The 7,089-nt window shown below is 42.9% G+C and overlaps 1 pseudogene across 1 annotated transcript; it reads right to left on the bottom strand.

The window, feature by feature from the left end:
• Positions 1-306: 306 nt before the first annotated feature.
• Positions 307-5,746, bottom strand: LOC310657485 (fatty acid-binding protein, adipocyte-like; annotated as a pseudogene). Its single transcript has 3 exons — positions 5,699-5,746; positions 866-1,063; positions 307-491 (listed from the first exon to the last, which is right to left on the bottom strand). The product of its transcript is annotated as a fatty acid-binding protein, adipocyte-like (transcript).
• Between the last annotated feature and the right edge of the window lie 1,343 nt (positions 5,747-7,089).

Raw genomic sequence — 7,089 nt, forward strand, 5'->3', positions numbered from 1 at the left:
GCAGTGACTTTGTTTTTGTTTGTTTTGTTTTGCATTTGTATGCTTCCTTTGTTTCTCGGTGGGCTCATCATGGAAGTGGCCTTGGACAATGTGTTGGAGTTATAGAGGTTGAATGTATCGGGCAACTTCAGTAGTCATAACCAGTACATCTTGTCTGGCACAGTGTGGTATTTCATTCTCTGCATAGCAACACTGGCACGATCCAAGTCCCCCCCCCCCCCCATTAAGCACTTTATTGAAGAGTCACAATACTTTTGGGTTAGATACTGTATAAAGGTTCTTTGGAATGGGTCTGTTGATCATGTCTCAGTTCTTTGGAGAAAGCAAGCAACTGCCTTGTGGGGCTCTCCTGCTTTTGTGTCCCATTAATTCCACAGGGTAAGGAGTCTGTCTCCCTGCTTTCTCATATACTCTGGTGCAGATAACGCTGTTCATTTCACAACCAGCTTTCCTTCTGCTATTTTTCTTTTTATTGTGGTATTTTTGTCACCCTATTTTTGCAACTGATTGAGTGTCTCATTGTCTAACGTCACAACAGTCTTTACTTTCCTTTACTTTCCACAACAGTACTTTACTTTCCTGTCATCTGCTGTGGCCTTATCAAACTCTCCCCCCAGTCTGAAGGAAATCTCTTGTGCTCTTTAAACTAGAAGAAGAAGAGTTTGGATTTGATATCCTGAAGGAGTCTCAAAGCGGCTAACAATCTCCTTTCCCTTCCTCCCCCACAACAAACACTCTGTGAGGTGAGCGAGGCTGAGGGACTTGAGAGAAGTGTGACTGGCCCAAGGTCACCCAGCAGCTGCATGAGGAGGAGCGGAGACACGAACCCGGTTCACCAGATTACGAGTCCACTGCCCTTAACCACTGCACCACACTGGCTCTCTGCTTTGTGGGTTATAACCTCTCCATTGCAATTGATGATCACATTGGGCTTGGCAACACTCTCCAACTTCTTGGTGGCAAAGCCTGCACCAAGTTCTTTCATATAGTCAGCAAATTTTTCATTGGAGACCAGCTTCCAAGTTCCCAAAAATTGTTCACACCTGGTGCAGGCTGAAGTCTCCTGAGGAAGGCACCACCTTGGGCAGTACGTACGTGAAAGGACTCGTTTAGGATCTTATTAGACTCACTTTTTCCCTCCTAAAAAGTAAGGGGAAATGTGTGTGCGTCTTATGGAGCGAATGCAGGCTGCGCAGCTATCCCAGAAGCCAGAACAGCAAGAGGGATTACTGCTTTCACTGCGCAGCGATCCTTCTTGCTGTTCTGGCTTCTGAGATTCAGAATTTTTTTTTCTTGTTTTCCTCCTCCAAAAACTAGGTGCGTCTTGTGGTCTGGTGCGTCTTATAGAGTGAAAAATACGGCAGTTCTTTTGCAATAGGCAGGATGTTGGAGTAATTGGTGATGTGGTTATTAAATAATTGTCATAGCTGGAACACTTCACGAGGAGGGCATTGTAGCAACTGAATATTGTATTACACCACATTGATATTTTGATCTGATTTTCTGATCCAGATGCTTATGAGTTATCTTAATAGTTGGCACAAACCCTATTGGCTTTTCATATAATTGACCAAGGCATTATATGACTTTTAGAAGACATCTGAAGGCAGCCCTGAATTGGGAAGTTTTTAATGTTTTAAAGTTTTCATTATGTTTTTATGTGTGTTGGAAGCCGCCCAGGTGGCTGGGGCACCCAGCTAGATGGGTAGGGTAAAAATAATAAAATTACTATTATTATTACTACTACTACTAGGGATGCGGGTGGCGCTGTGGGTTAAACCACAGAGCCTAGGACTTGCTGATCAGAAGGCGGGGGTTTGAATCCCCACGACGGGATGAGCTCCCATTGTTCGGTTCCTGCTCCTGCCAACCTAGCAGTTGAAAAGCACCTCAAAGTGCAAGTAGATAAATAGGTACTGCTCCGGTGGGAAGGTAAATGGCATTTCCGTGCGCTGCTCTGGTTCGCCAGAAGCGGCTTAGTCATGCTGGCCACATGACCTGGAAGCAGTATGCCGGCTCCCTCGGCAGGGGTAGATGGGAGGGACAGGTGCTTCCACATGGTAATGGACTGGATGAGAGCCAACAAACTGAGGCTAAATCCAGACAAGACAGATACACTGTTTGTGAGTGGTTGCTTGGTTTGATTAAGTGGTGTTCAATCATTTCTGGAGGGGCTTCCACATCTCTTGAAGGATCAGGTTTGGAGCTTGGGGGTATTCATAGATCCATCTTTGTCTCTGCAAGCCTCCTTGTGTTTCACCAGCTTAGACTAGTGGTTCAGGTGTGACCCTCAATGTGGCTAGGAATAACCTTGTATAAGTGATCTATCCTTTGCTCGATTACCGTAACATGTTATATGTGGGACTGCCCTTAAACACTGTCCAGAAATGTCAAGTGGTTTAGAATTCAGTAGTGAGGTTACTTAGGAGGACCAGGCATCCTGGCTATTATACAGATCCTTCTGCCAGTGCATTTCTAGACCTAATTCAAGATGTGGAGTATTAACCTATAAAGTCCTACAGAGTGTGGATTCCACAGCACCTGAAGGAATGCTTCTTCTCATATTACCATCCCTGAACCTTAAAATAATCTTAGGATGCCCTGATCAGAGGGCACCTTCCAATCCAAAGTGTGGGGTTGATTTCAGTGGTTGCCCCCCTACCTTATGGATCACTTTCCCTGGGGAAACTCATTTGGTGCCATCTTTGACACCAGACAGAAACACACTTCTCTTTTCCCATACTTTTTAGTAGATTTCATCAGTTTTATTAGATTTTGCAGTGGCACAGTTTTTAGGCTTTTAGAGTTAGCATCTTCCTCCTGCTTACAGCTTTCAATATTGTTTTGGGGGTGGAATTTTCAAGGGTGAAGCTTCTTCTGTATAGCTTTGTATTGTGGAGGGGTGGGTTATTGGTGCTGTCATGTAATTGAACTTATAACAAATTGTATTTATTGTATTTCCCATTTTGTATGTTGGAAATTGTCTAGAAGCTTCAGTATTGGTGCCACATGCATATTTAATAAATAAGAAATTCTCAGAGCAACTCATATTAATGTCTGTGACATTGTTTTAATGCTCACAGTAAGAAACTTAGCTGTAGTTCCTGTAGACCTGATATTCAAATCTGCCAATGAGGCAGAAACATAGTGTGACATCCAGTTAAATCAGCTGATTTCTGTGGATCTGCTCCAAATATGATTAACATTGGTATCGCCCATAAAACAATAAGTTTTCCCCAAAATAAAGAAAAAGTTGCGACAATAAAATTTTGATTTTATAACTCTATGAAAATTGCAATATAAAAGAACATGGCCCACTGTTTCCACTGTACCACACCCCCAGGAACGGGCTCTCAAGTGCCAACGTAGCTTGTAAAACAGCCTTTCATAACTGCAGGTGGGAATGCACTTAGCCTAGCCAGAGAGACTGTGCAGGGATATTTAATGTTATCAAGTACTCGGGGTGGGGGTGGGGTGATAATTGACCCTGTGTTGCAGTGCAGGCCGAGATTTAACAGTGAACAAGCACCACTTGCCAAGATTGATGAATTTTGCAGATTTAAAAAGTCTCCATTTAGTGCAAGCAATTGCTTTTTCCAACTCAAGTGGGAAAAGTTGATACAATAAGTAGCCAATTGCATTGACTTTGTTATTAATAAATTTCAGCATGCACTTTATACCAAATTTCAAGCAGATGGTGGTGTACAATTGGATGCCATTTTGAATCAAGATGGAAGACTAAACTTTTCAAAACTGCACTGATTTTTTTGGTTTCTCAGAATTCCTGAGCAACACTGGCTGTGAGACTGCTATTGATGCATAAATTCAAATGCAGCTGTTCACACAGAGACACAAAGCTCTGTTTTAACAGTCACTTCATTTTGGGAGGTTAAAAGGGGGGACGACCAGATGGGATAAATCTTATCAGTTTTATTAGCATTCTAAATATCTAGACTTTATAGTGGTATAATGGTGTTAGACCCATTTGGCTTAACTATGTGGCCATTCTTATGTAGGAATTTACACTGAAATCAGTACATTTGGTATCTGTATATAACACTTAAAAACTCTCTCATTAAAATAAATGGGAGTTTTGAAACTGTCACAGGGAGGGGAATTTCACTGACAGTTCTTTTAAGAAAAGTTGCCAAGCAGTTTTTAAAGGCCCTTTTAGTCAAGTTAACATTTCCCCTCAAAAGTGAGTGCAACTGCAAGTAAAACTATGTGATTTGTACAGGATGGGTTTCCCGTGTCAAGTCCTTCCCCTCTCCTCTCTCACTTACCCTTTACGGAGAAATCTTGCTGTATGTTTGGCAGAAGTCCTATGTCTTAAGCTGCCTAGAGACCTTTAAATGCAACCAGAGGCAGGAGGACAATGCTGTTTTCGTGCAAGGCTGCAAGAGGGGGGTGGCTTTGTTGTGGGGGGGGGACTCTTTTTGGGGGGGGGGAATAAATTTGAGGTGATCAGAGCTTCAGCCAAAGATTGGGAAAGCTCACTAACTGACTACCAGAAAAGAGAAGGAACGACAACTGCAAGTAGTATTGTGGGATGACGCTTGTCCATTCTTCTGAAAGCTGCTCAAGAAAATATATGTATCCATGTCACACTCACATAGCCTCCAACATTTCTCCAATCATAATAAGGACATCCAGCAGCCCTGGTGTGAAGCATGCCTCCAATTTTAACCCAGAAAAAGATGAGGCTTTTGAGAAACACTTGTTTTGTGCAAAATTTTGCCTAGTAGACTGTTCTGGAGAACTCAAAAACTTGCACCCATTTGGTTGGTCCTAATATAAGTATTAATTGTGACATTTGGAGTTTTTTGATGGAACAAATGTGAATTAAGACTTTCAAGTTCATAATGCTTGTACCTTCCTAAACGGACACAAGAGGGCACATGTAGATTCTCTTCACTCTGAAACCATTGAAATCAATCACTGTCCCATCTTGTCCCCTTGCTGCTGACAGTGGTGTCACTCATTCCAAAACCATAGACTTTCCCCAAAATTGCTTCAGGTATCATATTTATTTCTTAATGAAGAAAAGGAGCCCTCTGCACTATAGGTAGGATTTTTATCTAAAACAAAAATTGTGATTAATTTTCAGTTTCTTTTCCTAGTCCAGAGAATTATTTATTACTGCAGTTCTGACATGACCTATTATTTAACCCAGTGATGCCTGAATGATGCCACTGTGTGAGCGGGGACGGGGGGGGGACGGGACCCTTTCTGGCAAAATGCCAATTATTTGGAAGATACCATGGGTGTAGCCGGGGTGGCCAGAGAGGGGTAGCTGTCCCCCACAATCAATAAAAATACATAGCAATCTGAGGTTCTGATCCCCTAACAAAAGGCCTGCCCCCCCCAACAATAATCCTTTCCATGCCCAACCTATGTGCTTGAGTCATTTAGAACCAGTCCCCGACTTCTTCTTCTTCTTCTTCTTCTTCTTCTTCTTCTTCTTCTTCTTCTTCTTCTTCTTCTTCTATTTACACCCCACCCATCTGGCTGGGTTTCCCCAGCCACTCTGGGCAGCTTCCAAGAAAAGATTTTTTTTAAAAAATCAGTCATTAAAAACTTCCCTAAACAGGGCTGCCTTCAGATGTCTTCTAAATGTCAGATAGTTGTTTATTTCTTTGACATCTGATGGGAGAGCGTTCCACAGGGCGGGCGCCACTACCAGCTACATAAGACCTACTACCAGCTGATGAGAAACCTTGGTAATTCCCACTTGTTTTATGTCCATGTTTAAGGGAAACTTCTTTTGTGGGTGCGTGGGTGGGGATTTTAGCTAAAAGTGTGGTTGTTATTCTTATTGCCATCTATTTATTATGGCTTATTGTTAAGGGAACTCTTAAAATTGTTCAGAGCAATTCACAGGCATCGTCTCAGTAATCCTTAAAACCAAGTCTATATTATTATTAATACTGTTCCCATATTGCAGACGGGTAGGGGCTAGGAAATAGTAAGAAGTTTAGAACCAAGATATGAAGTGAGACAATCCTAGTTTGTAGCGTAGTCTTGGACATTATGCTATGCTAACCAGTTCAGAATTTATTAGAATTGTTGGCAAGGATTCAATCTCAAACGTAAAGAGTTACACCCTGTGGTATCATAGAATCATAGAATCGTAGAGTTGGAATAGACCACAAGGGCCATCAAGTCCAACCCCCTGCCAAGCAGGAAACACCATCAGAGCACTCCTGACATATGGTTGTCAAGCCTCTGCTTAAAGACCTCCAAAGAAGGAGACTCCACCACACTCCTTGGCAGCAAATTCCACTGTCAAACAGCTCTTACTGTCAGGAAGTTCTTCCTAATGTTTAGGTGGAATCTTCTTTCTTGTAGGTTGGATCCATTGCTCCGTGTCCGCTTCTCTGGAGCAGCAGAAAACAACCTTTCTCCCTCCTCTAGGTGACATCCTTTTCTATATTTGAACATGGCTATCATATCACCCCTTAACCTCCTCTTCTCCAGGCTAAACATGCCCAGCTCCCTTAGCCGTTCCTCATAAGGCATCGTTTCCAGGCCTTTGACCATTTTGGTTGCCCTCCTCTGGACACGTTCCAGTTTGTCAGTGTCCTTCTTGAACTGTGGTGCCCAGAACTGGACACAGTACTCCAGGTGAGGTCTGACCAGAGCAGAGTACAGTGGCACTATTACTTCCCTTGATCTAGATGCTATACTCCTATTGATGCAGCCCAGAATTGCATTGGCTTTTTTAGCTGCCGCGTCACACTGCTGGCTCATGTCAAGTTTGTGGTCTACCAAGACTCCTAGATCCTTTTCACATGTACTGCTCTCAAGCCAGGTGTCACCCATCTTGTATTTGTGCCTCTCATTTTTTTTGCCCAAGTGCAATACTTTACATTTCTCCCTGTTAAAGTTCATCTTGTTTGTTTTGGCCCAGTTCTCTAATCTGTCAAGGTCGTTTTGAAGTGTGATCCTGTCCTCTGGGGTGTTAGCCACCCCTCCCAGTTTGGTGTCATCTGCAAATTTGATCAGGATGCCCTTGAGTCCATCCTCCAAGTCGTTGATAAAGATGTTGAATAAGACCGGGCCCAAGACAGAACCCTGTGGCACCCCACT

The sequence above is a fragment of the Podarcis tiliguerta genome (assembly GCF_965153285.1).
Source record: "Podarcis tiliguerta genome assembly, chromosome: 9".
In the NCBI taxonomy this organism is placed as follows: domain Eukaryota; kingdom Metazoa; phylum Chordata; class Lepidosauria; order Squamata; family Lacertidae; genus Podarcis; species Podarcis tiliguerta.